General features: G+C 38.5%; 1 protein-coding gene and 2 long non-coding RNA genes across 4 annotated transcripts in view; 2 read left to right on the forward strand and 1 right to left on the reverse strand.

Annotated features, from left to right (window-relative positions):
• Positions 1–14915, forward strand: part of LOC134156723 (uncharacterized) — a 33103-nt gene extending 18188 nt beyond the window's left edge. For both annotated transcript variants that reach the window (XR_009962035.1, XR_009962036.1), the window contains one exon: positions 14836–14915. This is a non-coding gene — a long non-coding RNA (uncharacterized LOC134156723). The remainder of the gene's footprint in view (positions 1–14835) is intronic.
• Positions 11110–27629, reverse strand: LOC134156724 (uncharacterized). Its single transcript, XR_009962037.1, has 3 exons — positions 27257–27629; positions 13623–13724; positions 11110–11743 (listed from the first exon to the last, which is right to left on the reverse strand). It is a non-coding gene; the product is annotated as an uncharacterized LOC134156724 (long non-coding RNA).
• Positions 27049–27661, forward strand: part of THSD7A (thrombospondin type 1 domain containing 7A) — a 286529-nt gene continuing 285916 nt past the window's right edge. The window contains exon 1 of the mRNA XM_062605006.1: positions 27049–27112. The gene's annotated coding sequence lies outside the window, so the exon portion shown is untranslated. The remainder of the gene's footprint in view (positions 27113–27661) is intronic.

A 27661-nucleotide genomic window follows, 5' to 3' on the forward strand; every position in this document is an offset into this window, starting at 1 on the left:
TTTTTTTCTATAATTTCAAACGTGCTATGTTTTCTCTTGCTAACGCTGTCCTTCCCCATGCCTTGATTTTCTTAAATGACTTCTAATAAATATCTTCATAATTAGTGAAATAATTATTATTATTCCTATTTTTATTAATTGCAATATTCATGGTGTTTTATGAATTTTCTTTAAATGTATTGCCATCACAGTGGAAAAAACACACTCATTTCAGCAGACATGTTAGATATTTTATATATCAGAAAACTTGACACATTGTGTCTGAGATCATGCCATGTAAATGCTATGTTCTGCATTTCTGTTAATGCATTACTGAATTGTGCTGTTTTGTGCTTCTGTAGTGGGACGCTGGACCCCACTGCCCAGGTTGCAAGGCCCAGCATGCTGGAGTCAGTAATGATGTTACAGATCAGCCAGACAGCTGAGTCCTCAAAACAGCAATTTCTCTAAATTCAGTCAAAAGGGAAGCTAAACCAAAATACTTGGTTCATCATTTGGTGGCTTGTGCAATGTGTCTGTCTCTCAAGGGATAGCCCTACTTTCTGACACAATCAGCAAAATGCTGTGAACACGTACAAAGCATGGAAGAATAAAACCACAAGTTCCACTCAAAACTGAATCATAAATTATCATGTGATTAAGATGTGAGACTTATTTTTGCATCTAGGAAAGAAGCACATGCATCATCTGATCTTTTTTTCATTGCAGTATGACTCACGCTACACAGTTCATCTCTGCGAGTTTTGGTTTTTTTTTTGATCTTGGTAGTACAAATGCTTGGGGTTTTCACTCATCCTACTCTGAATATGTAAACATAAAATATAATGTTGCCTCTTCAAGAAAATTCAAAGGTCAAAATCATACATAGGATCAGCCAATAATTAAAATCAGTAATATGACACCAGCTAAAGTTGCCTCTTCAAGAAAATTCAAAGGTCAAAATCATAGATACAAGCAGGCAATAATTAAAATCAGTAATATGACACCAGCTAAAAAAAAAATTGACACATTAATATATTAACTAGAAAGGGTGAAGAAAAGAGCAGTGAGTCTGTTGAAAGATATATGAGAAGCAACTAAGCAGGGTAGGACTCCTTAGCCTTAGAAAAAGACAGCTGGGTAGTAGTGGTATATAAATTATGAGTAACATGGTAATGATAAATAGGAAGGTAATGATTATTCCATATAACTAAGAAATGAAATTGTCAAGTGATAAGTTAAAAACAAATAGAAAAAGGTGTTTCATTGCAAAGTAGAAATTACTGTGAGAAAATAATTTGTATAGATTTTTACGGATGCCAGAAGTTTACACAGGTACAGAAACAGTTCAACACATTCACTGAAGAAAAATCCATCAACAATTGTATGCATGGAGTAAATTTACATTGAGATTTCAGAAGGAACAGTTTGTGCACCTTTAAGCTGTTCTGATTTTATGCTCTCGGGTAAAGATGTGTTGCAGTGGTCCATGATGGTGTTTACAACCTCAAAGGGATTATTCCAGTGAGAAGCCTTTGTAGAAGTACATCAGTACCAAATGTCATTAGCCTGTAGTCTGATTTACAAGCTGTTTACAAATCTACTCTTTCCGGTTGAGGAAGTCCTTTGCTGTAGGACTCTGCCAAATGGGTATGTATACTGGGTAATTACCACCATATGTTCTACATTTCCCTCTATATGTTCCCTCTTCAGCCACTATTAAGGACAGGTTATAGACTAAAGGAACATGTAGTCTGGCCCCATACAGGTTTGGGTTTTTTTAAGTACTTGCATGGCTATATCACACATAGCTTGAATACACGTAAAGCAAGAAGTCACTGACAGACTTGATGAAAGTGTATCTGGGCAGCTCTACATAAAGCAGTCATGTTAAAATGTTGAAATCACACATAACATCACAGATTTTGCAAATTTTTCTTTCAGGTACTCTTAAAAGAGCTAAAATTTTAAGAAAATCCTTTTTTTTTTTTTAATAGTCGACTAGATGTCAAAAAGGTGGGTTTATTTCTGCAGCAGGATATGAGAATCTGACACACAATATAAAGAACTTCTAATGTAAAAGTGTTTGACTTTGAAGAAATGTTTCCATGGAGAATTACAGCTTTAGACCTTTTTGAGAGCTGTGTAAGAGGTTTCTTTTTAAATATCGTTCTTTCATTTTTTGACTACATCATTGTAATTTTTGTAGAGATGTCCATATGCAGAAGGAAAGAACAAAACATCTGGCAGTAACACTGTTGTTTAAACACTAGCAAGGCACAACCTTGTCTCATTTGCCCAGAGGTTGTAGTTGGTGTGATCTAGCTGACTTCCTATGAAATACAAAAGCAGAACAGTTGTAGTAGAATATGCTGTAATTCTCCCAAGGATCATTTACATGAACTTCCGTCTGTTCATATACACACAGATACGGTGTCAAAATGGTCCTTTTGTTCCTGTGGCTTGCACAGAGCAATGCAATCTGTTCATTGCTATAATGGACATTAATCATTATTCATACATATGTGTGGAGTTTTCATTTATCACTCAACCTGACTTCGATAAGAGGCATCATTATTACAGTCTTCATGAGTTAATGAAATGGTAAATGCTTCTGTCACGTCTTGGAAAGGAGAGCAACAGTGTGGTGAGACGAAACATTGAAACTTGCATTGGACAATTCACTTTTTTAAATGTAGCCTTTATAATCAGAAAAATCTTCATAGTTTTATAAACTTTTTTTAATAAAAATAAGAATTTACATAATCTGGTTTTAAAGCATAAAGACATCCTCCACATTTCATCCACAGAAGAGGGATGGTGCACTGGCAGGCTGCAGCCAGACACAGACTCATCAGTGCTCCTCCATTAAGAATCAGATGTCCCATACACAGAGGTGAACAGATAGTATAATTTTTATCTTCCATTTCTGACAATTCTGCCAAGGCTGTCAGCCTGTATTCTGACACTGCAAATGCTGACACATGTACTGATCTGCATGAATATGAGGTGTTCCTGTGAATACAAGATTAAATACAGAAAGTCTTTGAGTCAGTGACACTGCTTATGTGCATAAACCTGTGCAGACATCTGCAAGATCAGGGCTCAGGGGAGCAATTACTACAGATGGTTTTGTGCAGTACATACCTGTCTGTCAGGACCTGGCCTGAGACCAACAACTCATTTTGCATTGGTAAATGAGTAATGTTTCATATTAGCCACAGTTTATCCACTGTCTGAATGATGAAACAGGATTTGACCTCTTAATTGGCCCATTTCTTTTTAAAAAAATTTTCTAATAATTCTATTTTTTATATACTTTTTTAAAAATTCAATTGAAAGTCAGTCTATAGGTACTATTCCTTTACTATACATTATCATGAAACACATAGTGAAGATAATTGAACTAAATTAATGCTTGAATATTTTCATGGTCTAATTCACTGATGTTGTCCTCTGGCCTGAGTTAGCATGCCATAGGTTTCTCATTGTTCTGAAAGAGGCTTTTAGATTCTCTTATGTTCAACCAATTTTCCTCACATGCGAAGTATAACTGACCTTAGACCTAAAAAGCCATTTTTTGCATGTGTGTGGCCTTTCCTCCCTGAAGGCCCAGTAAGTGACTTCTACCCTCCAGTTTATTCCTCTGAGAACAAATACTATTTTAAACATGCAATTTAGTTAAATTACAAACCTTGTTTCATTTTAACCCTCTGTCATGATTTAAGCCCAGCTAGTAACTCAGAACCATACAGCTGCTCTTTCACTTCCCCCTTTCCCCCAGACACTGCCAGTGGGATGGGGAGGAAAATAAAAATGTAAATCCCACAGGTTGAGATAAGAACAACTCAGTAAAGTATAATACAGAACTACCACTAATAATAAGAACAATAAGGGAAATAGCAAGGAGAGAGAATATAAAACTGAAAAGAGAAGGAGGAAAAAAAAAACAATAAACATAAGTGATGCACAATACAATTGCCCACCACCAGCTAACCTAAACAACAACCTCCACCTTCCAAGTGACTCCCCCCAGTTTATATACTGGGCATGACGTGCTGTGGTATAAAGCTCCTTTGGCTAGCTTGAATCAGGTGTCCTGTCTCTGCTTCCTCCAAGCTTCTTGTGCTCCTCCTCACTGGCAGAGCATAAGACAAAGTCCTTGGTCAGCTAAGCATTATTTAGCAACAACCGAAAACATTGGTGTGTTATCACCACTGTTCTCAGACTAAAGTTGGAAACACAGCACTGCACCAACTACTAAGAAGGAGAAAAATTAAACACTGTCACCACTGAGTCCAGGACGCTGCTGGCTAAATAAGCAGAAAGTCTAATTAGATGTTAGCCCCCTGGTGTACACCACCACCTGCAGAAAAGGGCTTAGATTACAGGTGTAAGCCTGTGGGTGATTTATCTCTCCCCTCCCACCCTTTCCTTTACCAGACTGGTTATTTTACCTTTGAATGCTAATGGTGGCTAACTCCTGAGGTGTGATGGATTCTGTGTGGCAGGGTGAGTGATAATATGTGGGAGGACAAAGACAGGTTTGTTGTGCTTGTGTGGTTCTGTCTGGAGGAGACTTTCTTTTGATAGTAGTAATTTAGGCATGCAGTAATTAGGCTGTTTTGTAGTTACATTAGACTTATGCAACTGACTTGTGGGAGGGGGAATAGTAAAGTTATCATGATCAAAATCTCAGCATCTATTTAAAATAAGAGTGCTTGCAGCACCATCATCTCAGTTTGCTCAGAGTGCTTTTCTACTGTTCTGCATTGATCCACTGATCTTTTCCCTCAGCACAGGGCAAACAGAGTAAGAGGGCATAGATGAAGATAAAAGTGTGGTGAAAGGAAGGAAATAGGTAATACACTAAACATTTGTCTATTTAATTTTATTTTTAATTCTTTATAGTTCAAAGAAACTTTAAAGATATTTTCAATCAAGATGCTACACTTTCTGTATACAATAAAGAATATTTTTTCTATCTGTCTTTAAGTACCCACTCCAATGGGATGGATAAGACACTTTAATGTTGGCATTCTGCATTTAAACTAAAATGCAAACTCCAATCCTTCCTAAGGCAAAGGAGCCCAAGGGCAAACTAGCAATTAACATGTGAAAGTGGTTTGGGGGGGGGGTGGGGTGGTGACAAATTTGATTTATTAGCATGCTAATGTAAGTTAGAAATGAATAATTTTCTGGAATAATTAAGGTGAATTAACATTTACAGCTTTATTTTAAATTTGAAATTATGCTGCTAAAGTTTTTCAAAACTACCGGTGCTCTCAGTAAGGTGACACTATGTGGATTGATTTTAGTATTTGTTCTTTAGTATTCTTTATAGTTCTTTTGAGTTTTGCTTTGTAATTTATCACAGGAAAGATGTGATAGTCCCTGCTCCCTGTAAAGGTAAACTACACTGAGAACAATTCGCAAGAATCTATGATACCTTGAGTCATAGAATCATAGAATAGTTAGGGTTGGAAAGGACCTTAAGATCATCTAGTTCCAACACCCCTGCCATGGGCAGGGACACCTCACACCAAACCCTGCTACCCAAGGCTCTGTCCAACCTGGCCTTGAACACTGCCAGGGATGGAGCACTCACTACTTCCTTGGGCAATCCATTCCAGTGCCTCACCACCTAACAGTAAAGAACTTCTTCCTTATACCCAGTCTAAGCTTCCCCTGTTTAAGTTTGAACCTGTTATCCCTTGTCCTATCACTAGAGTCCCTAATGAAGAGTCCATCTCCAGCATCCTTATAGGCCCCCTTCAGATACTGGAAGGCTTCTATGAGGTCTCCACGCAGCCTTCTCTTCTCCAGGCTGAACAGCCCCAACTTTCTCAGCCTATCTTCATATGGGAGGTGCTCCAGTCCCCTGATCATCCTCGTGGCTCTCCTATGGACTTGTTCCAACAGTTCCATGTCCTTTTTATGTTGAGGACACCAGAACTGCACACAATACTCCAGGTGAGGTCTCACAAGAGCAGAGTAGAGGGGCAGGATCACCTCCTTTGACCTGCTGGTCACGCTCCTTTTGATGCAGCCCAGGATACGGTTGGCTTCTGGGCTGCGAGCACACACTGAAGCCTGCTCATGTTCATTTTCTCATTAACCAGCACCACCAAGTCCTTCTCTGCAGGGCTGCTCTGAATCTCTTCTCTGCCCAACCTGTAGCTGTGCCTGGGATTGCTCCGACCCAGGTGTAGGACCTTGCACTTGGCATGGTTAAACTTCATGAGGTTGGCATCAGCCCACCTCACAAGTGTGTCGAGGTCCCTCTGGATGGCATTCCTTCCCTCCAGCGTATCAACCGAACCACACAGCTTGGTGTCATTGGCAAACTTGCTGAGGGCGCACTCAATCCCACTGTCCATGTCACCGACAAAGATGTTGAACAAGACCGGTCCCAACACCGATCCCTGAGGGACACCACTCATTACTGGTCTCCAGCTGGACATTGAGCCACTGACCACAACTCTTTGCATGCGGCCATCCAGCCAGTTCTTTATCCACTGAGTGGTCCACCTATCAAATTGATGTCTCTCCAATTTAGAGACAAGGATCTATCATACATTGAATCTATCACATATTGAATCTATCATACGCTATTGGCATTGTGCTTTACTAACAAAATATACACATGGACAATATGAAAGGAACATTCTGGGGACATTTTTTTGTATAGCTGAAAAAAGTAATTAGCTTCTAATCATGCTATCAGGGAAAAAAAATAGTGTAATTGCTATTATAGGGGAAAAATACAGAGAAATTAAATGGAGATAATGGAAAACTCAGTGAAAGACATGGATTCTTCCGATACTCAGCAGTTTTATGTGAAAGAAACAAGTTATTACACTGTAGTATACAAGATGGAAGTACAGATATTGCCAAGTTGCTTTCTAATTCTGAAGTCATCTTCAGGTAAAAGGTCCAACCAAAACAACAAGACTAAACACTAAAAGAGACTTCTTAGTTTCTTCAGTTTTAGATGTGCCATAACTTGACCCCAGAATCTTTACACAGACTATCTGTTAAAGAGTATATAGATAACCAATGCTTCATCAGTCAAGTGTATTTTCTTTCCTAATTTCTTCCTAGCCTGTAACATACTTACTTTTTTTTACTCTGAAATGAAATTATTTTTTTATTACAAATGAATTGGACAAGGGTTTTTGAATAGAATAGATATTAGGCTTAAAAAGAGGAAGAGAAAACTGAAGGAAGGCTGTAAAGGGAAGCTTTCCAGAGATATTCATGATGTCTGGCTTTGGCAAAAGGATGCTCAAACCTCCTGTCAGAAGGTGCTTCTATGGTATGAGGCTTTTTCCACCCAAGTGGAAAGTTGTTATTTATGTAAGTTAAGAAATCTTAAGAACTTTTAAGAACTGAATAGTCATCTGAATGAAAGGTAATCTTAGATCAGATACTGACGTCAAAACAAACAGAAAAGAACATTTTGCGTGTGAGTTGGAGAGAGGTTTTACTGATGATCTTTTCAATTCTTTAGCATACCTAAGAAACCTGCTGACTTTTTTAACCTGGAACGAGTGTGAATTTTCTGGGGAATGCTTCATTCAAGGTCCCACCAATCTGTTGTTAGGTGTTTCTGGAATATTTCATAGATACGGAGATTAATTCTTGCATTTCTTGAATGCAAAGCATTTCCTTTCCTGCTGCTTATTCCCACTGTGAGAAACTTCACAGCTGTGATGATCTAGGATATAAACAATTGCTTTGCTTTACCAGTTATATTTGGTTCTTCGGGTATTACACCTTCTCCTTGAGGCCTTAATCTTTGTGGTGGTCCAATCAACAGAAGGCATTGTTTTTTTATTCCAAATAGTTATCTATAGGGTACTGATACTCAGTATATTTTATGCTCATATTCACTGAGGCAAGCACAAGAGAAAAGTTTCAGGAATAGTTGTGGTTGTCTATACCAGTAAGGCCACATAGCTGGAAGTGAAATGAGAGATTGTCTCTTATGAGTCAAGCATGGAAAGAATTTCTATTCTTTATTTCAACAGCTGTTAGAACTGAAGATAATCTCCATCATTACCCTTTGGATTCTCTAATATTACAGGAATAAAAACCTAATTAAAATGGTTCTTGTGCTTTTGAGAGTCTTTGTACTCAGAGCATGGCTATGTAGTAGAACTAAAGCACCATAATAAACCACAAATATTGTTCAGCCAAATATTTATTAGAGGAATCTAGAAAGTAAAATAAAGTTGAGGTGGATTAATGTTCTAGGGCATGTTCTAGGATACAGTATCTGTAGCAGATTATGTACAAGGATGATGTGACTGTCACCTAAATTAAATGCATCTTCTTCAGTCTTCAGTGTGGGAGTGACAGAATAATGAAATTTAAATACAAATAATGACTACATTTATCTTAATTTAGAGGCTGGTCACCCTAAATCAGGTGCAGATATGAGATAAAATAGTATGAAAACTGACACTTAGTTTGTAAAAATGGTTATTCTGTAAACTCTGGAAAGGTTTGTGGTTGTCTGAAGTGGTACTTATTTAAATACCAGTTTTATATTTGATCAGAACAGAAGCTAAACATTTCTACTAAACCTAGAGGTGAATAAATACAAATTGTTTTGGTTTGTTTGGGTTTTGTTTTAAGGAAGCTTGATATCAAGTCTATTAAACTATTAAAACTATAAACTATTTAAAAATCTGTCATTTACAATATTATGGAATAAACATGAAGAAATTTTTAGCATGGAAACATTTTAGTAAAAAATGAAAGGATTACAGAATTAAATATTACATCCATTCCTTAAAAACTCTAAAATTACAAGATATCATCACATCTTATAAAATTAGTTAAAAATTTGACTGGTATCACGAGCACAAAAAGGAGTTCAGCTCTTTTCAGGACTTCTCCCTTTGAAGAATGTTTTGAATCTTATAACATCTGGCCTGGACATCAATGGTAGCAATAAAATCTTCAAAAAACATGGCTCCTTTGGGCTGCTTTGCAATGTTCCTGTCATCAGAGTCAAGTATTTGCAAAGACAGATAGGGCAAAACCCTTTCAAAACTGATTCAGAGCTAAGTTCCTAAAAGTGTAATAAGCATTTCTGGGTTTAAAATCTGAGCTAAGAACCTGGGTGGGAATATGACAGTTCTTAATAGTTGTTTATGGATGCTTTTATAATTGCAGTCCTGCTGCTTAAATTAACTGCAGGAAATCCAGTTAACAAGGTAAATTGGACAAGTGCGTTATACAGAGCCACCTTCTTGATTTTTCTCCCTCTCATTCTTTCATAAATAAATGCAGAAAATTTCAAGCTGTTTGTGTTCAGATCTTAAGATCATTGACAATACAAGCAATTGCGTTTCAAATAGGATTGCGGCCATTTTTTGCCCTGGGTTTTGAGGCCAGTATTAACATTTCATAGTTCCCTTAATAATGAAAGGCATAACAGGGAAAACTAGTATCTATCTAATGAAAAAGAATATCTAGTGATTGCTGTGAATAAACCAACAGATCTTCTAAAGTGTGTAATAACAAGCTGTAGAGTTAAATGAAAGTGAGTGATGCTCATTAGAGCCTGCTCTGACACCTAGTTAGATTCATTAGTGCACAAACAAAGGTTTAAACTATAGAAGACAGAGTTGTATCTGAACAAAAGGAGAAGGGAACAGTTATGAAAGAAAGCCATATTGTAAAAGTGCTGTATAGGAAACTAACTCATGTTACTGGTTGCTTATCCTTAAAAAAATAAATCTCTTTGGTCTCCTTATGTTACAAATAAGCATCTAAAAATCACAAAATTCAAAATGAAATAATGAAAGTCTCTGAATTGTCCTTCTGATCCCTAACAATTTTTCTGCTTCCAGATTGCCTGTCTCAAATCCATAAACCAACTCTCCAGTAAGGGATGTTCCTGTTGCTTACTTGATAGCAGGAGAGCCCGCTGCGGGCCTGGGTGATGACACCCCAATTTAAAGGATGCTGCCAAATTTCCTTTTTCTTTTTCTTAGTATTCCTTATAGCTACATTTATGAATAAGCTAAAGTGTTATCATTAAAAATAACATTAACATGCTAATTTCTTGGCACTACTCATGCCACTCCTTTCCTTTTTCACTGGCCTCAGACAAATACAATGGCCTAGATGATTTCATTACATTTTTAAGCTGCTAGCGTAATGGCATTGAATTTAATAATGTAGCTATGATCCCAGCTCCTTACAACAGGAAGGGAGTTCCTGGGAACTCCTTTCAAAGGGACTTCCTACATTCGCACCCCCAGCAGGCATGCAAAAGGAAGTCAGGAGGGAGTCAGCTGCTGCAGGACTTCCAGCCTCAGCTGTAAGGAGGTAGGAAGCCAGGAACACAGGAGATGAGCACTAGAGGTGCTCTTCTGGCTTATGTTTTTTGGTCCACCCCCCATAGAGAAGTGGTAAGGGTAGAGGCAGAAGCAGCTGAGCACTCCGAGTTCCCTTCCTCAATGCTGTGGCTGTTGTGTCCCTCAGCTTCTCCAGAGGTAACCCGCTACCATAGGGAACATGAATTTGAGAGGATCATCTTCACCGTATGGGCTGCCATATGACCACTGCCAAGCCAACAGCAGTCTCTAGGCAGAGAAACATGAATTCAGTCTCAAAAAAAATACATACAGGTTAGTAAAAAGGTTAAACTGACCCCAATGATTAACATATTAACAATACAATTATTCTTTTGTGGGGAACTTTGGCCTGCTTTCTTTATGAGGATGTTCTGCCTAATCTATAATTTGTAAAAGAGAATTGTCACAGAGGCTGCAAGAGCTGCTTAGAGCCAAGCTCTGCTATTTCCAGGAGCAGTCTCTGATGGTTTTGAACCTGGGGAGGAGCGGCAGGGAGCATAAAACATCCAGATAATCTGCTCAGAGTCGGAAACAAGAGCAAGAGATTCAGATTAGACCTTAGGAAGAAGCATTTTTACTGTGAGGGTTAGGAGGCCCTGGCACAGGTTGCCCAGAGAAGCTGTGGCTGCCCCATCCCTGGCAGTGTTCAAGGCCAGGCTGGGTGGGGCTTTCAGCACCCTGGTCTAGTGGAAGGTGTCCCTGCCTGTGGCAAAAGGTTGGAACTAAATGATCCTCAAGGTCTCTTTCAACCTACATCATTCTATGAGTCTGTGATTTCTTGGCTTTTTTCCTGTGTACAATAGGATACTGGAATTAAAATCAGCATTTCTAGATTTAGCTAAAGGCAACTTGGTGAATGAGCTGCTCCTGCAGACAAGCGTGTAGAGTTTATACCACTCCTGTACTTATGCAGGACACTTGTGCAGGTTTTATCAAGTGGGAGGAGGCTGGTGTTTGGATCTAGCTGCTAAGTAAGAACCTGTTTTTCAGGAGAACGATTTGGAAAGGGTAATTATGTAGGAACAGTCATTTTAGTGCATTACTTCATCATAATAATACCCGAATTAATGAGTCTAATGAGATTGAATTACTGAGTTCAGTGTGCAGCAAATTGTATGGCTTTCCCCTACAAAATTTAAGGTTTTTCTTAATATTGTAAGTCAGCAGCACTGCCAAGGTTAAAAGTGCAGTTTCTATCACAATAAAAGTTCGAATGCTTTCAGTCATTGCTGTGTGTCTTAACAATTCCAACTCATCAGTCGTATCCGTTTCAAAACTGTTAGGCTAGTTTTGAGGCATCGGGTTTGAAGCCAGGCAAATAATGGGCTTATACTCACAGGTGGTGTGTTTTATGCCAGCCTGTAGAACAGCAAAGGTCACCAACTGCCCTGAAACAAAAAAGGAATTTTGGTTATTGGTCTTGGCAAACTAATTCAAGTGATGCAAATTATCTGAGTAATGTCAGGTTACTTTCTGACACCATAAATCAAAACTATGATTTTAGGCTGAGAAAGTTGGGGCTGTTCAGCCTGGAGAAGAGAAGGTTGCGTGGAGACCTCATAGCAGCCTTCCAGTATCTGAAGGGGGGCTATAAGGATGCTGGGAAGGGACTCTTCATTAGGGACTGTAGTGATAGGACAAGGGGTAATGGGTTCAAACTTAAACAGGGGAAGTTTAGATTGGATACAGGGAAGAAGTTCTTTACTGTTAGGTGGTGAGGCACGGGAATGGATTGCCCAGGGAAGCTGTGAATGCTCCATCCCTGGCAGTGTTCAAGGCCAGGTTGGACAGAGCCTTGGGTGAGATGGTTTAGTGTGAGGTGTCCCTGCCCATGGCAGGGGGGTTGGAACTAGATGATCTTAAGGTCCTTTTCAACCCTAACTATTCTATGATTCTATGGGTGAGCAGTGTAACCTTGCTAACTAAGACCTTCATTGAGCTTAATGGGATATCCTCCATCTTGTAGATTGTTAAGAATAAGGCAATTTGGGCTTTTTTGCCTCTCCAGATGCCTTTTGTTCAAGAGAAATCCTATGTTACAAGAGCTGGACAGTAGATATTTTCTGGGCTTCAAGCTTCTTTGTTCAATGAATTGTTTGCATAGTCCTGGAAGGCGGTCATTCCTGTTCTGATCAACCTAGTGCTTCTTTGGGAGCAGGCCCTTGTCTCTCTGCTGGTACATTTTTCTAGAGTCACAATTGTCACAAAGGAGCTACAGGGTCTGACTAGGCCTGCTAGAATCCAAATGACCAGATTAAGAGAAGAAATTGAAAAATAATGCTGGTTTAACTCAATGCAGCATGATGATACTTTAACAAGCATGAAAAAAGTGTCTCGAAAGTGGTTTTAGTGCAATTTGAATGTGAATATATTGGAAGCAATGCTGTACTTCCCAATGGCAGTGAGAAGCTGTACCGCGCAAGGCTAAAATGGATGAATTAGAAAGTACCATGTTATTGTGGTCAGGAGTGTTATGAAAGTGGTCACAAGGTTACATGACTGTGGAATGTCCACAATTCAGAAAGCATTAGGGTTGGAGTTATTCTTTCCAACCACCTGCTCACTAAATCCTTCTGAGGCAGGGATTTTTGGAGCAAACCATGTGCCGTTTTCTCCTTCCTTTTCCCTTTTTTCTTTTCTTTATTCTTTTTTATCTTTTTTTTCTTTCCTTTCCCCCTCTCTGTCTCTCTCTTTCTGCCAGCCCTCAGTTTCCAGGTGTCATCCCAAAAGTATGTCCTAATGTGACATTATGCTGCATCTCGAGTGCTTAAATGCCTAGTAAATGATGTATCTTGCCACCTGCTGTGGCTTATGGCAGATGGTGCAGAAACAGAAGGATGCACCTACCTCACTGTGTGATACTGACTGAAGCAGTGGGAGGGAATCCCCATGGCCATTCCTTTACAGCCTGCAGCATGAGGTTTGATTATCCCATCTCTTAAAAGATACAAATGTTACAACCGTAAAATTATCCAGCTTAATATGAATATGGAGATAACTTAAGGTGATGCTATAGCAGAATAGGTATTGTGAATGAATATATAATTTAATATAGGTAAGTGCAGGAATGAGTTGTTGATTTAATGAGATGTCATTACTTCTTGTTCCAGGAGACTCGAAAAGATTGAAGTTTATTTCTGTGTGACTCAATTATCTTTTTTTCCTTGCCTGCACAGTAAACAGCAGTCTAACTAATGACCCTGACTCATTAGAGGATAAACAAGTGCTACCTTCTTGTCTAGTCATGTATGGTATGTAATGACCTACCTTCCAATTAAATTCCTTTAAAAGCTGTAGTTGAAATCCAGTCTTCAGTTTACAAAGGTCATTCAAGAAAACTAAAACTAGTCTTGGACAGACAATGAACATCTGAGCAAAAAGGAAAAACAAGAAGAAAAAATAGTTGTTGAAAATCTGGACAAATTAAATTATGTATCTTTTACAGATATTAAAGACATGTGGTAACTAGGAGGAAACTTTCTGTCTTGAGGATTTAAAAAAAGGCTATTAGGAATAAATCAAAGGGACTTTTAATATTTTGCAAAATAGTATGCAGACTGACCTCAGATCACAATACTGCAAATGATTCTAAACATACTCTATAGATTTGAATAGCATCGTTGTAGTCAATCACCCTTGAGAAACCACCCCATTGGTAAGCACAACTGTTAGTATGATTTGACCTATTTTTATCTTGACCACAGTTCTTTGTACTGTAACTTATTGTATTCATCAGCAGCCCATCTTTCAGAACATCGGCAGAAAGTTCAGAGGTTTGGAGATGCAGTTAGGTTCAATAGCCCACAGATGGAGATGGTGCTTTCTTTTGATATTATTAGGTCATTATGCATACATTTATAGCTGGAGATTTAAATGAGGAGAGGGTCTTGAAAGTTATCAGTAGATGAGTTTCTTTAAAGAAATGCAAAATAAAATCTTTTGTAATGTGTTTTCTTTGGAGCTTTATTAAAAACACTAATATGTTCTGAAAAGATGAATTGAAAGATGAAGTAGATTGTGCCGATAGTATTTTCATCTTTGGATACAGGAAATGATATTTAATTTTAATATCAGGCTGTTTCATTTTTTCATCATCACAGAGGTTTAAAATTTGAAGATAAAATCCTTTACTTTTGAAAGAACAAAGAATAGGTGTGTCAGTTATTTGTAGATTAATATTTGTATATTTCTTCTTTTATCAGCCCTGCTGAGTTTATCCTTTTTTTATTGCACTTTATATCTTTCATGCCTTGTAGCTCTGTCTCATAAAGTTCTCTGTCATCTGTTCCCAAATAAATATTACCTTGTGTACCCTTACACACTTTTATGATTTTTCTGCGTGAAATAGTAATTTTTGATGTATTTCTACTTTCATTTCATGGTATCTGAGCCTCTGTAATGCAATTAAATCCTTTAGTCACAGTGTTACCATGGTTTATTTAAATTATATTTTAATTTTCCTGTTCTATTACTCTTGGAGGTCTAGAAGTCCACAGCTGATAGTGGAAGGAAAGGTGACCTAGCATAGGCAAAGTTTTACAGGAATCAAAAGGACAGAACCATAGATTTTTTTTTTTTCAGTTTGCCAATACTCTCTCAAGAGAACATGCACTAGCCATTGTGGGGATCCCAGTGGAGGGAGCACATACCTACAAATCTTCTCAACACAAACTTAACTTGAAAAGGAGGAGTCTGAGGGTAGAGGGACTGAGGAGGGCATAATCATAAATTATTTTATGTTGCTTCACAGCAGGGTCAGGATTCCAAGAACACCATAAAATCCTGGCTTTTCTTGACTTCCAGGTATTAAAGTTTCTAAATAGTCTGTCTTCTGTGTAATACATTGCATGATGTAACACCTGTAAGAGTGCAGATTAGGGCACATTCTCCCTATGTCGTGGGAAACAGGAAAGGAGCAGACAGAAAACAGCTATTTTCCTGCAGAAAAAGTAAATATGAATACTTTCCTGTAGTGCATATGAACACTTCAAAACATAACTTTAGCCATGTATTAGCCGTCTCCCAGCAATGTCACACCTTGAGTCAGGCACCATCCTTTGGGGCATAACTGAAGCATAGCTTTCAGTGTTTCAGTACGGGAGTTTTGGACTGGTTTTTGAAAAGAGGCTTTCAATGGCATTTCTTCGGGATCTTTTCCCCTTTTTTAACAAGGTAATCTGTATAGAAATTCATTCATGTATCCACAGAGAGTCTTCTCTCTAGTTAAAGCATGGCATGAAATGGCCAGAATTACAACATGGAAATGACAGCTATGGGCAGTCAGAGGAAATGACTGAAAACTTCAGGGGCACTCAGCTACATTCTCAAGCCTGGTGAATTACCTTATTTTCCTGTTTAGTAGTCTGATCATTGAAATGTTATATCAAAAAAAACTGCTTGGGGCTTTTTTCTTGTTAAAGTTTTGCACCCACAACAATTTTCTACTCGCTCTTTGCCAAGTAAACTATGGCCCTATGTAGCTGTAAAATGGTTGAGCTGGGTATCAGCTGGAGGCAAAGTGTAGAAAGCCACATGAATGTTAGCAGTGCTCTGGCACACTGCCAATAACGTGGTGACCATTTTGCTCCCAGGACTTAAAATCACGCTGCTAAAATTCTTTGCAAAAATTAAGTGATCAAGACTGACAATGAAAACAGATGATAAATGACTGATAAAATGACTGAAACTGTTTGCTAAGCTATGAAAAGGTTTTTGCTAACAGGTGTATGTACGTGGATTGCATAAATAGCAACATCTTTGATATACTAAAGCTAGCAATTGCGTTATTGGTTCTTAGCAGATGCAGGGCAGGCTGTCTTTATAAAGAATACATTTGCTTGTGGTTAAAGGGTGACTTTCTAGTGAAAATAACTGACTTGCAGCTCTTTAGATCCACTAAAGGCTGTTTATCAAGTGTAGTACAATCCTGTTTCTTAAGAGACAAAACAGCCTTTTATGCTTGGAAGCTAATTTAAACTGAAGGTTAATGTCTACGGTTTTCAAGATTTTTGTGACAGTTTTGTGTTTTAAGAAAGAGTATTGTTTCCGAAATACAAACTGTCATTAAGGTCAAAACTTCAGATTATAATGAACACCCTAAAATCTGAGTAATGAATTACAGTAAATTAATGCTATCACCAATAAATTGTCTAGATTAGCTAAAAGTGGAAAAAGGCCATTTCAGACCACATCTGTCCTTATGAATTGCTTCTAATGCAGGCTACCTGCTTGGTCCATAGGGAGGGAAGGGTCTCGCTGTGCCTGAGCACAAAACAGGTATGTCACTGCTCCACACCGGGAGGGCAGTTGACTTGATAACATTAGAAGACCCCCATTTGATCCCTCCTGAGATAGCAGCTCCATTTGCTGACTAATTTACAGGTTTTCTTCAGTGTCCTACTGGCTGCTGACAGTACTTTTTGAGAGCTCTTGCTAACTGGTGGGTAAAGTGCTCTTCTTCTCCCCTAACTGGCTGAACAGTCTGATGGCTTTCTCCAGTTGCAAGCAGCTGTGTTGCTGCTTTACCCCGTTCTGAGAGGCTAATATTCACCAAGTCACTCTGTTACTGCAAGGCACCATCTCTGCCTGTGTTCTTTACCTGTTTTTGTTTTAAGTAAGTGTGAACTGGAACATGTTATCATGTTCTGTGTCTCCAGCTCTTCTTTTCCCTCCTTTTTTTTATTATTGCAACACAGTGCTTTGTTTGTAGATGTCGTCTTTTTTTTTTTTTCTTTTAAGCAAGCATATCACATAGAACTAAATCAAAATATGTCTTCAAATATCTCTATTTTACAAGTTGGGCTATTGAGCGGCATTGTAGAAGGATAGCTATTTGGGAAACTGCTTTGAGTAACTTTTAGTTCAGTAAATCGGAAAGCAAAGGTAGAATTAAGCTTTGCAAAAAAAAGAGATTAATTTTAGAAACTCAAAAGGTTCCTCGATGTAATGTTATAAACTGACTTATTGTTCTTAGTTGTCTTCAAGCGAGTCAAATGTAATCAGCAAATTCATCTCTGTAGAAAACAGCATTAGAATTGATCAGGCTTGTATTAGTAAAATGAGTGAGTCAGTACTGCCTAAAGTTATGGGAAGCTCTACTTCTGTTTCATACTAATTAACAGAGCATCTGCCCCCTTACCTCTCTTCACAAACAAAATCTACTTTAAACAACAACAAATTGTTCCAAAGATGTGCATATTGTGTTTATTATATTTTTGAAATTACAAAATACAGCAGATGTTTCCCACTTCTGGCAGGGGTAAGTAATAAATCCATTGCAATGAGGTAAGGAAGCCAGTTGTTGCAAAGGCTTAAGATGAGCTGAACTGGGAAGATTTTTTGAAAGCTCTGTCATCTCACAGAAGTTCTTCAAGGATTAGGATGTTCTCTAATTACAGTTCCACCTCACTGTTACAAAGGTAAACCACCAGTTTGTATGTTTCCCTTTTCTAAAGAGTAAGATTTTGCTGATGCCTACATCAGTGGTTGCCTCACAGCAGTGACCCTGCTGGGTAAGTCTTTCTGTGCAGCATTTCTTCTGGTGACCTGAACTGGCACCTTTCTCTGTGTTTCAGTAAAGTGTTAGTCTGATTGCAATGTAAAGAGCACTAGAAAGCTATAGGACCAGGCTCTTGTGTTTGAAGTGCCAGAATTATGCATTGCCAGATCCTTGTCTATGAGATAGATAACACTTCCCAGACAGATGGCTTAGCTTTCACATTTTGGAGAACTTCCATTCTTTGCCTTAGCTTTCTATCTGTTATGTAAAGATACTCTAATACCTGAGTAAGGAGAGGGATCTCCTTCTGTGAAATAACCAAGATAACTCTTTTGAAGGCAAATAATGAGATTGATCAAATTAAGCTGTGGAAGCATAGTCAGCAAACTTCCTTGGTAAAACATGAACTGGTTGAAACAAAGCAAATTAAGACCACTTCCAGAGGAAGAAACACTTAAATTATACCTATGGTAACAGGGTGACCTATTGGGTTAAATGAGCAGCCATAAAATACTGTAGGATTTACTGAAATAGTATGATAGAACCTGGAATTAGTTTGAGTAGATCTTGGCACTTAGTAGCTAAATCAACTGCCCTTCCATTTAACTAAGAATGATACGGAGGAGAAAAAGTGAGCAAAGTGAGCAACCGCACTTGGTCCAGTCACACTGTGACCATAATGGAGACAGGGTTTGCATCTAATCTAAGGGTAAGGGAATTTCTGGAGATTTTTTTTAAGACCCCTTACTCTATTTCTATATCTTCAAGTATAAAATCCTAAAGGGATACTTGACATACTGTCATTCCTTTCCCTCCCCACCTCTTCTCTGGAAAAGGACAGTAACTTGAAACTTAAGAGGTCAAAGGGAGTCACCTATGAAAGGAACTTGCATGCCACTACAAATAGCTTCACCATATTCACAAGCCAGCATCTGTTCCAGCAAATTGGCTAATTGTGTGTGCTAGCAGATATTCACCAATTAGGTAATCAGTTATCCATTTTGTGCAAACAATGAACATTTGCATGTATCAAATCAAAGGTTTTATGGACAGCTAACTCTTCCCCTAGTAATGAACATTAAGCAGGGACCATCTTAGAAACATTCATCAACATTTCAAAGCTTCAGGGAAGTTGAATGGGGCTGAAATTCTCTCATGAATAAGCACTGCATAGTGTTGCCTAACAAAGTATATATGTGGCAATATTAATATTAGAAGGTAGCAGAACGTAATATAAATGATAATTAGGAGAAATGACAGCTCAGCATAAAGGAGCGATAGCATCATTAGTGCCACTAAGGGCTTTGTGAAGCATACTCTTCACTGTACCGCTATAGAAAGGGAAGGGCATAGGAACAACAGTTTCTGATTAGGTCCAATAGTTCTGTGGAAACTCAAACCATTGCCTAGACAGAACGCAAAAATTTTCTGATTTTCAGAAGGGTCTAAGTATGGTTTTTCAAAGGGTTTTCAGGTAGCCATTACAGGTGGTTTTTGAAAGTAGGACTTAAGCTTGATTCTATAACCTTTCTTTTACCTTTTCTCCATATTGTGCTGGAACAATAACTCTAGAGTGACAAGCTGCTAGCCCTGAAGGCTTCTTACAATAAATTCAAACCTAAAATATAATGAATTGTACTTTGTGGAATAGATGATAGGATTCCAGATATCTTTCATTTAACATTTCTTTCTGCCTCTTGCATGAGGATTTTGTCTGCTTTGTAGGGATGATGTCAGTTTTGTCCATGCTCATAAAACAGCTTTCTATGCTCTGAGGCAATTATAAGAGAGGAACAATAATAAAAAGCAACATATGAAGTTGAAAGTTGTTACTTTCTAGCCAATAGCATGTTGGTAACTTTTAAGCCGTAACTCTAGTACCTTTATTCACCACATCAAAGTTGAATAAAAGTTTTAATGTATTTTATTTGGGATATAGAACTTCCAATATTGCCTTCACTTTATAGTACAAAATCGTTGCATAATTCTCTGCGTACCTCAGAGTAGACAGTGCAAGTCAGTCATGGTAGTCAATCTTGTCAGCAGGTACTCTGTGTCCAGTGCAAGAAAAATAAAAACGCTGTAACTGAAATTCCAAATCCCAGCAGCTCTCAGAACGTTCTACTTTGATTCAATGTAGCTTTCAAACAAGTCTCTTTGATTCTTTATAGCTTTCAAACAAGTCTCTTTTTCAGCCTTTTTATCTAAAAAGCAGGGAAAGTGGTAACTCGGTTTTTATGTTCTAGAAACTTTTAAAATAGTTGCTCAAAAATAGAATTTATATTATTAATTCCTTTATAAACATGTTTGTGGCATATTAGTTTCTCTGGCTTTTAAATATGTAAATATACATCAGACATGGCAACAAAGAAATAATATCCTCATTGAAGCTACAGGAAACTTTGCTTTCAACCTCGAGGATAAGAATTGGGCTGTTTGCTCTTTATTTGGTTTTATAAATTCCCTTTTTGACCCTTTTCCTCAAGTTCAGATAATGCTACTGATTTCAACTCTAGCGCTTGCAGACAGGATTTTGTGTAAGAGAGCCAGTTACTCCCATCTTTCCTCTTAGCTACACCTATCCTTTCATTAGATGCTGAGACCTTATTGCTTCATTTAAAAACAAACAAACAAAAACATTAAACTCTGAGCTGAATAAAATCTTAAAAATAAAACCCCACCAAATGTTTCGATAGCAAGGAAAAGAAAATCCCTAAGGTATCTGAAGACCCAGTCATATGAATAAACATGCACAGTTATTTCCTCCTAAGGCGTTTTAGAAGATACATAGTTCTGCAACTATTTCTGCTGTGCAGTTTTTATTATGATTTATCTTCTTCTGGTGAAGCTTCTGTGATACCAGTTTAATGAACGACAGTGTTCTGTGTGATAGCAAAGTGTCTTTGAAGACTTCCACAACAAAATAGTTTTCTATTCTACGTACTCTAAAAATGTGCTAAATACTTTATATCCAAATGTGTCCAAAATAACCCTATGTAGACCATTCTATATCTTATGGAGTTCATGCTGTATCACTGGTCAAGTCAGCTTAGGCAACATGACATCTTTTCATGTTGTATTAGAATAATGCTGTATTGAAATATTATGAAATTAGTATTTGTGTATGCTAAGCAATGTTCCAGACAAGTAGAAAATTGTCCTCTTTTGTAAAAAAAAAAATAAAAAAAATTAACACAGTAAAATTGATGATAAAGAGCAAAAAGAAAACTCACTGTGAGAAAAAAATTCCTATGTTTGACAGGCGCAGCGTCTCTTGAGCCTGTCCTTTGGAACAGTGATGTTTCCATTTATCTGAGCCAAAATCACAGTGAGATGCAGCCTGTGTTTTGCCATACCTGAGCAATCCAACACAGAAAAGGACATATGAACTTTAAAATTGAAAATTATATTGTTTAGATTGTAGTACATTAAAAAAGACTACTTTTAGTGATCAAGGTCAGTGTGTGTGTGCTAGTCACAGGATGAACTGGTACCTGTTTTTGTGAATGAAAAGACCCCATAAAACTTTATGTTTAACCAGATCCTATAAATCTATTGTGTAAAACATATGCTACTTATATAGTGTCTGCATAGATACCATGCATTTGTTCCACTTGAAAAAACTCAGTACAACTTCACGGCTAAAAGCTGAAACAATTGAAAGCCCGAAAGATCTTTTCTCACCATGCTGCTTCTACTCCCAAGGCCACTGTATGTCTTGAAGTAGGATTATCTACGTTTCCAAAGGGATGATGAGAGTAATGAGCAACTAGTCCACAGTGGGCCAGCTTTTCATGAAAGATCTTTCCTTCTTTGTATATTCTGCTTTCATTAACAGAAACTGACCTTTGTGTTTGGAATTGCCAGGTCCCTGGAGTTTCTCTTGTTTCCAAACTATATTGGGGGAAAAAAAAAAAAGAAAAAAAAAAAAAGAATGTTGCAATAAATTATCTTTTGTCAGTTTAATTCTAGTGTAAACATTATAACTGGCAAGAAAATACTCTAGTTAACTAATGTTAAGAAGGTTCATTATCATTAATAAAGGTAATATCCAACTGGGGTTCCATACAGGCATTACAAGTGTAATAAGGGTGTCCAATAAAGGTTCTTGTTTTCATAAATCAGCTTTTATAATGCTAAAGCTGACATGCTTTTGTTTGGTCTATATTGGATGAGCAGTGAAAAAGTTCTGACTTTCCAGGTAAGTATTTGTAACAGATAAAGCAGAGAGTCCAGTGCAGGGGGTGTTCCAGGGGTGTGAATCCAGGACTGGAATGTTCCTCTCACACTTGTGCTAAAGTGTGTACCTTGTGCTAAAAGCAGGGGAGAGATGGGTTAAAATACTGACATTTGCTTGGGATGAAACAATATATTTTCTATAGATGATCAGGGATATATATCCCTTTGTAAAAATACATCAAGTTTTTCATGAAAGTAATAACATTTCTTTAATAGTTTAACAAATCTGACAGTAATTCATATTTCATAAAGAACTATGTACATTGCCTAAAAATGTGTATACACACAAGAGCTCTGATGTTTCGAAAGTAATTTCTAATAAAATACTGTAGATGAAAAAAGAGAAAAGATTCAGTGGCTCTCCTTAGGTACACCTAGATTAGCTACAACTTGGAGATCTCAGAGGGAGGAATGAATGGACAATATGCTATACTGCAACAATGCAGTCTTCTGCATTGTGATTTCAATGCTTCGTGTACCCTACCCCTAAAAGGTAGGGTAGACTTTGACCTGTCCTATCTCATGACTGACAATTGACATTCCTACAGGCCTGCTGCAACAGCTGTATGCTGTCCTGTCCTGTTCATAGGAAAGTATCCAAAATATTATGAGTGACAGTGGACTCTTCATTAGGGACTGTAGTGATAGGACAAGGGGTAACAGGTTCAAACTTAAACAGGGGAAGTTTAGATTGGATATAAGGAGGAAATTCTTTCCTGTGAGGGTGGTGAGGAACTGGAATGGGCTGCCCAGGGAAGCTGTGAATGCTCCATCCCTGGCAGTGTTCAAGGCCAGGTTGGACAAATCCTTGGGTGACATGGTTCAGTGTGAGGTGTCCCTGCCCACGGCAGGGGGGATGGAACTCGATGATCTTAAGGTCCTTTCCAACCCAAACCATTCGATGATTCTATAATACTAAGATTTCCTTCAAGAGACCACATGTGCTTATTGGTATGGCAAGCACAGAGGAACACAGGTATAAATTGAAGTGGATGCTCATAACTTTATTTCCTCTTTCAATTTCTTAAAGCATGAAGTGTTAGAATGGTCCTATTAACCTCATTGATCTGAATAAAATTTTCACTGCTTGTTGAACAGAGCTTTTAAGTGCAGAGCGTGCAGGCCTTAGGCAAAATAAATTTACCTGAGAAGCTGAATCCACATGTGGATTAAAAAAAATAAAAAGTTAGCTAGTTCTGCCCTGAAAACACTTTCTTGCTTTAGTTACATGCATATAATTCTCAGCTTCCAGCAGCTACTTTGCACACCCCATCACTGTTCTGCCCTTCTGTCCACCCCTTTCTTGGGCAACATGATTTCAGGCTCTTCTTTGCCCCTTTCCCTCCAGGTGCAATCCAGTATTTCCTCCTGTTCCTACAAAGCTTTCCAGATTTCTAACTCTTGACCACTGGAAATATTTATTGCTTTGAACTTCATAGTATTGCTGGAGTTAGTGGTAGAGATAAAATATCATGGTATCTCTACAAAAAGTAACCCTTTATGGTATGGTAGAACTTTCCTCAATGAGAAATTTATATTCCAGTACTTTCAAGTGTTCGGTTTTTAGGGGATACACAGAAAAATGTATTTGAATGGGAATGTACAAATGCTTCCATTCAAGCATATTTTTTTATAATCTATTTCTAGTAGATCAAATGAACTGTTAACAATTCAACTGATGTTCTAGGAAAACTCTTCAGCAATAGCCTTTTCAAGGATGTAAATCTGTTGGGAGAACTAACAAGAGGAAGGCATTATAATTTGGATATCTCAGATGTGACACAAGAGAGTTTTGTTTCTATTGCAAAACCAGAGTTATCCCTAAATAGATATAAAATTAGGTATTCTTTTGTGTTTCTTCTGCTCTAGAATGTGTGGCCAAAGTATCAAGGCAATGCCTTCAAACTGCTCTATTATTGCTGTAAGTAATAGTCCTTGAATTAAAAAGTTACTAGTTTTCTTTACTTTGTCTTGGGAATAACATTTCAAATAAGGAAGGAAAAATAATTAGAACGTCTTTCTTATTTTAAGGGAAACCTAGAAGACTGTGGTTTGGAAAACAGCAGATAAGCTCTGTGTTGCATCATAGGTGAGGGCAATATCTGCACTTCCATCATTTTTGCCTTAAAAGCTTCATTGTAATCAATGGTATAGTTGTGTGTGCTGTCCATGGTCACACAGTGCTGGAAAATTAAGGCTTTCTACACAGACTGTGAACTGGAATGCCAATTAGGGTCTGCTGTGCTGGTGCTTTCTTTGGTAGATTTCTGTCCACTGAAATAGCTAATTAATGTCACATAAGGCATAGAATATGTAAAATAGTAACAACTCAGTCAATTTATCACAGCTTTGCTGAACTGAGGCAAAAACTTCCCTTATCCCACTCCAATTTGTTGAATGGTTTAATTCCTTCACTATGAACATGTATTTTCTCTTGTCAAGTCCCTGAGGGGAGATTTTTTTCTCTTGTATCTTTTGAATCATTACAAAACCTCTGAAAGTTTTCACAAGTTCTTCACAGATTTAAGGAGAATTTTTTTTTCCTGTTTCTCATTGAGTTCAATTCTCATCCTTGATTTCCTGTAAAGGGCCTGAAAAAGCCCACACAAACCAAATTACAAACACATCTTGTGAGGCTGCTAGATTTGTTTAGAATGTGATGGTGATTTTTTCATTATAGCCAAATATTAGATTTCAGATATACCTGCCTGCTTGTTCCTGGTGTGAAATGGGCATTCCTTAAAACATGACTGCTTAAGACTATATACCTTATAAGGTATATATGTATTTTTAATAGGATATATACATCCTATATATATCTCAGTATGTAGAGAGAAAGACCACAGAATTTATGTAATGGAGAAATGGAGAGTAAGTTTTACTTTATAATACTTCATAATATTAAATTCAGCGAGATTTATTGAAAAGGGATAGGGAAATTCTTATTAGGAAAACCCAAAGCATTCTCTACAATAAACAGTAGTCGAAATGGAACAGTTTCCCCAGAAAATTTGGAATCTCCATTCTGGGGATTTTTGACACTTGGCTGGACAAGATGCCGAGGAAGCTGATCTGACTTTGAAGTTGTGTAGCCTCGAGCAGGGGGTTGAAATAGATCATCTCTACAGGTCTTCCCCAAGCTAAATTATTCTGATTGTATATCATGATATCTCTAAGTCATAACAATGGCCTGGTTCTCCGCTTGAAGTGTTATTTTGAGCTTTTGATTTTAAAAATAAATAATTTAAGCCTGATTTTCCACCAAAGTTAGAAAAGATCATACTTGTGTGCGGGACTGTTTCTGTATCAGATACTGAAGGAGTTTGAAGATGACTAAAGGTACAGTCCTCAGCAAATCCAAATGCTGACAGTAATTTAAACAACAAGAACAAAAAAGCAGCACTTTTGATATTTTGTACATTGCTTTTCTTAAAAAGAATAAAAATAACATGATTTTTCCTAAATAAGTTTTTAATTATTAAAATTAAACTGGTTAGCATAGTAAACAGTTTACACATATGAGGTTAACATTTGACTATTTTTTTAATAACTATTGTAAATTATGTTTTGGACTGTGGTCACTTTCATGTGCTAGAATAGGTGCTATTATTGAATTTATAGAGCAGGTTTCTGCAAAACTGTGAATGTCACTCTAGATTGATCACATTATTGCAGACATGCAATCAAGCTCACAATTACTCAGCCATAGATATTGGTGCTAAGCTTATATTTAGACAAGCACTTGACGTATTAATCAATGTGATACCATGAAAGATTGACTCAAGTTGCCCATATCATAACTCATTTTTGCTGTGTGAAAAAAAACTTAGTGAAGACTAATGAAAAGAGGTCTACTCTCCACTTGGAGCATTTAGATCCTGCAGAATGTCTAATGTTCTTTCAGAAGCAGTGACTAAAAGTGGTGCTGATTCACTGCTTCCCTCAATGTACATGAAAATAAAACTGAAAAATAAATATTTTGCTGCAGTATTTCCTGCAAGTAAAGGTAAATGTACTGGAGATATCACAATGCACCTATTAACTTGCAACTTTGCATGTGTATTTCAGAAAGGGCATTAAAGCAGTGATTTGGGTACTTGTGTAGTTTGCCTGGCTGAAAGATAATCTGAGTGAAAAATTTTGTTTCTTTTTCATGTTTGAAGTTTCTGACATCCAGGAAAAAAAAACCTGTACTTTCATCATTGAGAAAGAGAACTGTACCAGTGATTGGAAATGCTCTTTCATAATACAGAGTGAATATTCATCTTCCTAAGAAACACTTCTCTTTAAGAAAATGCATGAGATTCTGTCACTGGTTCTTTAATAATTCCAGAAGTTGAGTGATTTACGCCAGACCTGGAGAGCGTTCTGTTTGCCTGCCATCTGTCCCAGCTAATCTCCGAATTCCATCTACGAATGCGGATGACTTACAACATCCCTGATTAACGGCATCTATCATTTTCTTCATAACGGATCACAATTAATCTCGCCGGGTCCCATGGGTCCGCCGCAGTAATAGGTTTGGGGAGAGAAGCAGCCTGCGAAAGTCCTTTTGGGAATAACGCCCTTTTTGTCCTTTTTTATTATTTTATTTTTTCCTTTTTCTTTTCCTTCTCTTTCACTTACACACCCCCCCCCCCCCATCCCTTTTCCTTGTTTCACACCCCTAACAGAGGTCAGCGCTAGGAGCTCCCTGACCACACTCTGGCCGTGCGCCTAGGCGCGCTGCCTCTTCACCCTCCGTCCGCCCGTGGGTAAGTTGGGATCCGGGGGGGGGCAGGTGCCCGCTCGGGCCGGGAGGAGGAGTAAGAGGAGCCGCGGCCGCAGCTGCATTGCGGATGGAGCCGCTGGCTGTTGGGGAGGGGCGGCCGGGAGGCCGCGTGATGCTGGGGGGGGGGCGGTGCGGGGCACCGGCGGGCGCGGAGCCTCCGCCCCGCAACGGGAAGGAGCGAGGCATAGAAGGAGGGAGGTGCTGCCGCTGCGGCCCGGCGCGGGGAGGGGAGCGGAGCAGAGCAGAGCGGTGAGTGCGGTCGGGGTAACGCGGGTGCTGCCGTTCCGCTCTGCGGAGCATCTGCCTCGGGTTCACCCTACGCGGGCGCGGAAGAACACAGGACTGCGCAGCAGTGAGCCGAACTTGCGGGCGATCCCGGAGCCGGGCTCTCACCTACGCTTCCGTGCGCTTCTTCCTCTCCCCGGCGCTCGGAGCGGTGCCAGGCGGCAGTGAGGGTCCGGGGTGCGAGCGAGCTCGGAGTTGGCTTGCTCTGTAAGTCGGTGGGGTTTGTAATGCAGTGGAGTGCAGAGGGAGTCGGGTGTTGAGCTGGGAAAAGTGCTCGGGAATTTTCTTGCTGTTGTGGAGAGTTTAACAGCCGCTGCTTAGCTGCGGTTACACTCTTGGGGTGGAGGGGTGAAGCAAACTAGAATGACATGAAGCCATGTCTATAAAAAGCAAAGACTAGGCTGGGCGCAGAGAAGCCGTCAGGAGAGGGTTTGTTTGCCAGGCTGCCCTGACGGACGGTTCGCTTCGGGAGTGAAGCTGTCAAGTTCCTTCGTGAAAGCAAATTAACTGCTG

This window comes from Pezoporus occidentalis, unplaced genomic scaffold (assembly GCF_034315485.1).
Source record: "Pezoporus occidentalis ecotype Australia unplaced genomic scaffold, CSIRO_AGI_Poc_V1 ctg9, whole genome shotgun sequence".
NCBI lineage: Eukaryota > Metazoa > Chordata > Aves > Psittaciformes > Psittacidae > Pezoporus > Pezoporus occidentalis.